Genomic DNA, 7,748 nt, shown 5'->3' on the forward strand with positions numbered 1-7,748 from the left:
GAGAGCAGCTCAACTCGCCGAACAGGAGAGATTGCAAAAAGAACTAGCAGCAGTTACTGCAGCTTTGAAACTATCAACAGAAAAAGAAGCAAGTGAAAGTCATGTATTAAGACAAAACAGGGGGGACAGCATTAATAAACGCCAGGCTTTAATCCAGCAACAACTGTCACAGGGATACTTTCCAGTGCAGTGGAGCAGGGAGTTCAAGATCTCTGGGCAGGTTGGGGAGCCAGGACAAAGGGATAAGCTTAGCTTTTCAAGTCTGGCTCATCAAATCGAGCAAGGCATCAAAAAGGGACTTCCTGAGGCAGAGATTATTGATGCAGTAGTCCGGGCTATTTCACCAGGCTTGCAGCTTCGCAGTTACCTAGAAGGGAAATCAGATTTAACTTTGCCCACACTGAGACGAATCCTCCGCTGCCACTATCAGGAAAAAGGGGCAACAGATTTGTACAAACAGTTAACCTCAGAGGTGCAGAGTAGCAAAGAAAGCCCGCAAAATTTTGTCATTCGGGCTCTCGACTTGAGGCAAAAGATCCTGTTTGCCTCCCAAGAAGTTGAATCAGGCTTACAATATGACCCAGTTCTCGTGCAAAGCATGTTCCTGCACACTGTCCTCACCGGCCTACAGAATGACAGTATTAGAAATGACCTCCTGCCTTACCTGCAGAAACAAACCTGTAGCGACGAACTGCTCCTTGAGAAACTTAATATTGCATGTGCGAATGAGACTGAAAGACAGAATAAAAGAAAACAGGTAATGCAGCAGCGGCCAGTTTCTGTGCATTCAACTCAGTTAGATGATCAATTCAAAAACAAAAACAAAGTGCTGAATCGAGACAACCCAAGCACTACACGACCAGATGTACTGAATGAACTTAAAGAGTTACGGTCAGACATGGCATTATTAAAAACTCTCAGCGCTGAAGTGGCACAGATCAAAGAATCAATTCGACAACCTCTACCAGTCAACAGACATTTACCAGCACCCGTGCCACCTTCATTACCATCAGCGGTGCGAGAGCTAGCTTCTGCCCCTCAGTTTCAACAGTCACAGGCAAATGTCTGGCCTTTTCCAGGGCCAGGTGTGAGGGGTGATACAGCACAGTACCAACAACGGTTCGCTCCACAGCGCCAATATTATGCCTCCCAGCGTACGCAGCAGAGAAAATGTGTTGGCTGTCACCAGAACAATGTTGAATACTGTACCCATTGTTACAGATGTGGCAGTGGGGAGCATTACCTTGCTGGTTGCCGGGCCAAGGAGATCAAGCCAGAAGTCCATTTAAACGAAAGCGGGTTGCCCCCACGGGACCGGGTGTAACCAGGTATAGTCAAGAGTCCCAACAACAGTGTTTGCATTGTGGTATAACTTCATCGTGCCAAAGATTAAGAGTTTGTTCATTCTGTAAACAAGTTATGTACTGTTCAAAGGGCTGTCAAGAAAAAAATTGGTCTAATCACAAGAAACAATGCAAGTCTGAGACTCAGCCTGTAGCACGTTCCAATCACATTGATGGAAAAGACAGAAAACCTCAGCTAGTTGATCTGGTCGGACAACGCTGTGTCATTAACTGTTACATCCAGGGCTGCAAGACACAGGCATTGTGGGATACTGGGTCACAGGTCTCAATTGTAAATGAAAGATGGAAAGAAACACACTTGCCATATGAAAAAATGAGACATATTTCAGAACTGATAGATGGGCCTGAAGACCTGAAAGTAGCAGCGGCTAATGGACAAAATATGCAGTACAAGGGCTGGGTTGAGGTCACCTTTAAACTGGCTGCAGAGGGCGATGTTTTAGAGGAAGTTGTAGTTCCTATGCTAGTTATGAAGGATCGCCAGGGTTGTCAGCCAATTATAGGCTACAACGTAATTGAACGAATTGTGACAACAGCTCTCAACCATCCAGAAGAGACAAGTAGAGAACAGTTACATGCAATCCTTAAAGCTACTTTTCCAAGCTTAGGGAAGGCTAGTGTCCCGGTCTTCATTGATGTAATGAGTGCAGAGCAGACGTGTGAATACCTTGTGAAGACAGCAAAAGAGAGAGTAAATATCCCAAAGCACTCCTCAGTTCAAGTTGAATGCAAGGTGAAGACACAGCTCCTAGACAAGAACATTGCGCTGCTCTTTGAACCAGATGTGAACCCTCAGTGGGGTGAAGGGCTTGAATTTTGTGAGACACTTGTCACGTTGAGAAGTGGGGCACCGCCTTACATTGTGCTGGATGTTCAGAATCCCACTGACCATGATATCAGCTTGGTTGGAAAAACTGTGATAGGCACCTTAAATCAAGTGCAAGCTGTGTATTCAACTAGTGTCTTTGAAAAATGTACTCCCTCCCCTACAGTGACAGTGAAGGAGACCCAGGCGAACAGTGAGGAATTAAGTGACAATGTGTGGGACCCACCTGTTGACCTCAACCACCTCGGTCCAGTGGAGAAGCTAAAGGTGCAGAAGATGCTGCGTGAGGAGTCTGCCTCCTTCTCTAAAAATGATGATGACATCGGAGAAATCCCAACACTGCAACTAAGTATCTCCCTGAAAGATATGGATCCAGTAGCGCGCACCTACCTCTCAGTGCCAAAGCCGCTATACAAGGAGATAAAAGACTACCTGCACAACCTCATCGCCCAGGGATGGGTACAAAAGTCAGACTCTCCCTATGCGTCACCTGTCGTCTGCGTCAGAAAAAAAGACGGAAGCCTGCGTCTTTGTATTGACTACAGGGAGTTAAACCGAAAAACTCACCCCGACCGACAGCCCATCCCAAGGGTGCAGGACATTCTTGACAGCCTAGGGGGCAACAGCTGGTTCTCAGTACTTGATCAGGGTAAGGCCTATCACCAAGGTTTTATGGAGGAGGCGAGTAGGCCCTTGACTGCATTTGTGACTCCATGGGGCCTCTACGAGTGGATACGAATTCCATTCGGATTGATGAACGCACCAGCGGCGTTTCAACGCTGCATGGAAGAGTGTCTGAGGGACTTGAGAGACAATATCTGTGTGCCATATCTGGACGATACACTGGTATACAGTCAGTCTTTTGAGAGCCATGTGGCTCATGTGAGGCAGGTACTGCAACAGCTGACAAAATATGGGATAAAATTGAAGCCAAGCAAATGTGAAATATTCAGGCGTGAGGTTCGTTACCTCGGGAGAATTGTGTCAGCTGAAGGGAGTAAAATTGACCCAGCTGATACACAATCTGTGAGGGCATTGAAGGACAAGAGACCAGGTACAGTGGGGCAACTGAGATCTATAATGGGTCTATTAAGCTATTATAGACAATACATTAAAGATTTCTCTAGGATTGCAGGACCACTATACAGTCTATTGAAACAAACACCGGACAGTGACAAAGAAAAGCAGAACAGGACAAACGCAAAAACAAGACAGGTGAAAGGGAAAAACAAAGGGGTGCCCTCACACACACAGATTGCATGGACAGATGAGCATCAAGCAGTGCTTGAGCGATTGATTGACTGTTTGATCGAGCCACCAGTATTAGGGTTCCCGGACTTCTCTCAACCTTTCATCCTACATACTGATGCCTCAAATCAGGGGCTCGGAGCCATCTTATACCAGCACCAAGAGGGGAAACTCCGGGTAATAGCTTACGGCTCCAGAACACTGACGGCCTCAGAACAAAATTACCACCTCCATTCAGGTAAATTAGAATTTTTGGCGTTAAAGTGGGCAGTTACTGAAAAATTTAGGGATTATCTGTATTATGCCCCTACATTCACAGTGTTCAGTGATAATAACCCTCTGACCTATATCCTGTCAAGCGCCAAGCTCGATGCCACTGGGTTCAGGTGGGTGGCTGAACTCGCAGATTTTCACTTTACTATTAGGTACCGTCCAGGCAGAGAGAATGTTGATGCAGACAGCTTGTCCAGGATGCCTGTGGACATAGAAACAATTATGAGTCGTTGCACAGAGGAGCTCTCATCTGACTGCGTGGCGGCAGCAATCCAGGCCATTAAGATCCAAGACTCCACACCCTGGGCCTGCACAATGATGACATCACCTGTGTCATGCGCTGTGGACTGCACAAACTGCTTAGAGCCACTCCCAACAGCAGATATTCATCAAGCTCAGCAAACCGACCCGCATATTGGTCCTGTATTGAGATTCAAGGTTGCACAGACAAAACCAGCAGCACAAGAAATCAGGTCTCTGTCAAAGCAAAGTAAACGCCTTCTATGTGGCTGGGAGAGACTTTACCTTGATGAGGACGGTATCCTCCGCCGTAAAACAATGAACAACATCCAGCTAGTGCTGCCTGAAAAATACAAGGCCACAGTCCTAAAACATCTGCACGACGAGATGGGCCACCAGGGCATCGATCGAACAGCGTCACTGGTGAGAGAGAGATTCTTTTGGCCCTATATGCAAAAAGACATTGAACATTATGTCACCACAGCATGCACCTGTCTCAAACAAAAGAGGCCTGCAAGAGAAACAAGGGCCCCACTTGTCAGTATCGTCACTACACAGCCGTTTGAGCTCGTGTCAATTGATTTTCTACATTTGGACAAGTGCTCGGGCGGGTATGAATATATATTGGTCATAGTGGATCATTTCACCCGTTTCGCCCAGGCATACCCAACCACTTCAAAATCAGCAAAAACAGTGGCAGATCGCCTTTTCAATGACTATGTACTAAGATTTGGTCTCCCAGCTCGGATTCATCATGATCAAGGTGGTGAGTTCGAAAACCAACTTTTTTCCCAGTTAAAGAAGAACTGTGGTGTGTCAGGCTCAAGAACCACACCGTACCACCCCCAAGGGAATGGTCAGGTGGAACGTTTTAACCGAACGCTCCTGCATATGCTCAAGACACTCACAGAGAAAGATAAATCAAATTGGAAAGCTTCACTAAATAAACTCATTCATTCATATAACTGCACCAGATCCGAGGTGACTGGTTTCTCACCTTTTCACTTATTGTTTGGAAGGTCACCACGGCTACCAATTGACCTCATGTTTGGCAACACCTCTGGAAGTGACACCACAGATCACAAGACATATGTGGAAAAATGGAAGGAGGAGATGCAACAAGCCTATGACATTGTACTCGAAAACAACAGGAAAGCAACAGAGAGAAGCAAGCGGAACTATGATGGGAAAGTGCGCAGTTCTATCTTGCTCCCAGGTGATCGTGTCCTAGTCAGGAATCTGACATCCAGGGGGGGTCCTGGGAAACTCCGTAATCACTGGGAGGATGGTGTGCATGTAGTAGTTCGTCAGATGGGTGCAGGAATCCCAGTATATGAGGTCAAGCCTGAGCAGGGAAGGGGACGATCAAGGGTTTTGCATCGTAACCTGTTATTACCATGTGATAACCTACCTTTAGATGTGGATCTTCAGCCGAAACCTAAAACTAAAAAGAGCACACCAGTCATTACACCTCCAGATCCGGACACGGAGGAAGAGGATGAACAGGAGGAATATGGATTTTTCATTGAGCGCCAAACACACCCTGACATACAGCCTCAACCAGTATCAACAGATGCTCCGGGTAGTGAGAGAGACACTTTGCAGGTTGACTTACCAAGACAGTGTGAGTCTGAAACACATGAGATGAATGAGCAACAAAATGAGACGCGGGATAATGATTATGACAACAATGATGAACAGCCCGTTGAGGTGTCTGAGGAGGAGGAGCTGCCACCTTCCCCACACTCAACATGCAGTGAAGAGGCTGATGAAGGGGAACCACGGAACCAGCGACCAAGCAGAGAAAGGAGGGCCCCAAAGAGATTCACCTACGATCAACTTGGAGACCCATCCTGCTATGGAACTGCACAGTCAAATGGGGTGTTTCACTACTACCAGCCCGGACTGTATACACAGGTTCAGCCATTGACAATGTGGACCAATCCGTTCCAGTTTTATCAACCTGTATATATGCAAGGGTATTAATTGTGATAGAGACTGTTGGTTGGTAGATAACAATACCTATAGAGGTCAGAGATGTGCAGTACATTCATGCTTACAGAGTAAAATACCTTTGTGACTGGGTTCTAAGCACTCTCATGATGTAGTGATGTCGGGACGACATCTAATCTTGTGGGGGAGTGTGTAATAGTAAGAGAAAATTGTGTAATTACAGAGAAAATCCTGTATTTTGCATAATTGTAGGTTTAGATCCGCCAGGATCAGGGTTCGATTATTTGGTCTGCGCTTAGAGTAAGCTTAGATCCTGGCGGATCAGGGATCGTTTAGTTGGGTCTGCGCCCACCAACGGGCAGAGCGAGAGCGGGTTTTCTCATTAACTAAAGATCTGGTTTTGAGGAAACACCGTATCACTGCGTGATCATTTTTCCTTTATTTTCCAGGTTTGTGTTTACATAAGTTAAACTGTGGAACGGTACTTAATCATTTCGTAATATGTTTTAACTTTGAGGAGAATGTTTTTGTGTTGTTTTATTAAGTTAAAAAGTACGTTTTCTTGGTGTTAAAGAGTGTATGTGCCGCCATCTTGTGGACTTAAGTCTAACGTGCGTCGTGTATGCGTTGTGCATGAGTGAATGTATTTATTATTATTTCGTTAAGGCAAAGACCATATTTTGTTCATGTTATTTGTTTAGTAAGTATTTATGTAGCAGCTTGTATATTTAAAAGGTGAATTTCCCTGAGCTAATAAGAAATTGTGTGTTGCTTTAGGTTATTTTAAGTGTGAAGTTTACAGATGTGTTACAGTAAATCTATACTGGTGTAGTTTGTTTATACATCCTGTTTCAATGAATGCATTTTAGTAATATCTGATTTAAATTTGTAAAATGTAAAGATGCAAAATGTGAGTTAAGAAAGATTAACTAAAGCTCTGGTTTTGAGGAAACACCGTATCACTGCGTGATCATTTTTCCTTTATTTTCCAGTGCAACATTACCACGTTGAAATATGTGTGGGTAGATTAAGCGAGAGCGCTCTCTGCTGGTTGAAAAAGCTTACAGCACCTGGTATTCTCAGGCGGTCTCCCATCCAAGTACTAACCAGGCTCGACCCTGCTTAGCTTCCGAGATCAGATGAGATTGGGCGCATCCAGGCTGGTATGGCCGTAAGCAGAAGCTCCTGCTGGAAATACCTCTTATATGGAGTTGAAGATAAGTCATAGAATATAAGTCATTGATTTGTTGGTTTTATTTGTTGGAGTTAAAGTGCCTTAACCATGTGCAAAACACTTTAGGGCGTGAGCTGTCGCTGTTACCACGTTGAAATATGTGTGGGTAGATTAAGCGAGAGCGCTCTCTGCTGGTTGAAAAAGGTTACAGCACCTGGTATTCCCAGGCGGTCTCCCATCCAAGTACTAACCAGGCCCGACCCTGCTTAGCTTCCGAGATCAGATGAGAATGGGCGCATCCAGGCTGGTATGGCCGTAAGCAGAAGCTCCTGCTGGAAATACCTCTTATATGGAGTTGAAGAAGAGTCATATAATACAAGTCATTGATTTGTTGGTGATAATAATTTAGAAGCGCTTATTTGTTGGAGTTAAAGTGCCTTAACCATGTGCAAAACACTTTAGGACGTGAGCTGTCGCTCTTACCACGTTGAAATATGTGTGGGTAGATTAAGCGAGAGCGCTCTCTGCTGGTTGAAAAAGCTTACAGCTCCTGGTATTCCCAGGCGGTCTCCCATCCAAATAATAACCAGGCCCGACCCTGCTTAGCTTCCGAGACCAGACGAGATCAGGCGCATCCAGGCTGGTATGGCCGTAAGCAGAAGCTGCAGCT

At 45.4% G+C, this 7,748-nt stretch overlaps 2 non-coding genes and 1 pseudogene across 2 annotated transcripts; all 3 read right to left on the reverse strand.

Annotated features, from left to right (window-relative positions):
* Nucleotides 1-6,962: 6,962 nt before the first annotated feature.
* Nucleotides 6,963-7,081, reverse strand: LOC133439871 (5S ribosomal RNA). Its single transcript, XR_009782244.1, has one exon. It is a non-coding gene; the product is annotated as a 5S ribosomal RNA (ribosomal RNA).
* A 199-nt stretch (nt 7,082-7,280) lies between these two features.
* Nucleotides 7,281-7,399, reverse strand: LOC133439873 (5S ribosomal RNA). Its single transcript, XR_009782246.1, has one exon. It is a non-coding gene; the product is annotated as a 5S ribosomal RNA (ribosomal RNA).
* A 217-nt stretch (nt 7,400-7,616) lies between these two features.
* Nucleotides 7,617-7,735, reverse strand: LOC133439874 (5S ribosomal RNA; annotated as a pseudogene).
* Nucleotides 7,736-7,748: the final 13 nt, after the last annotated feature.

Source organism: Cololabis saira, unplaced genomic scaffold, assembly GCF_033807715.1.
Source record: "Cololabis saira isolate AMF1-May2022 unplaced genomic scaffold, fColSai1.1 scf249, whole genome shotgun sequence".
Taxonomy (NCBI): Eukaryota; Metazoa; Chordata; class Actinopteri; order Beloniformes; family Belonidae; genus Cololabis; species Cololabis saira.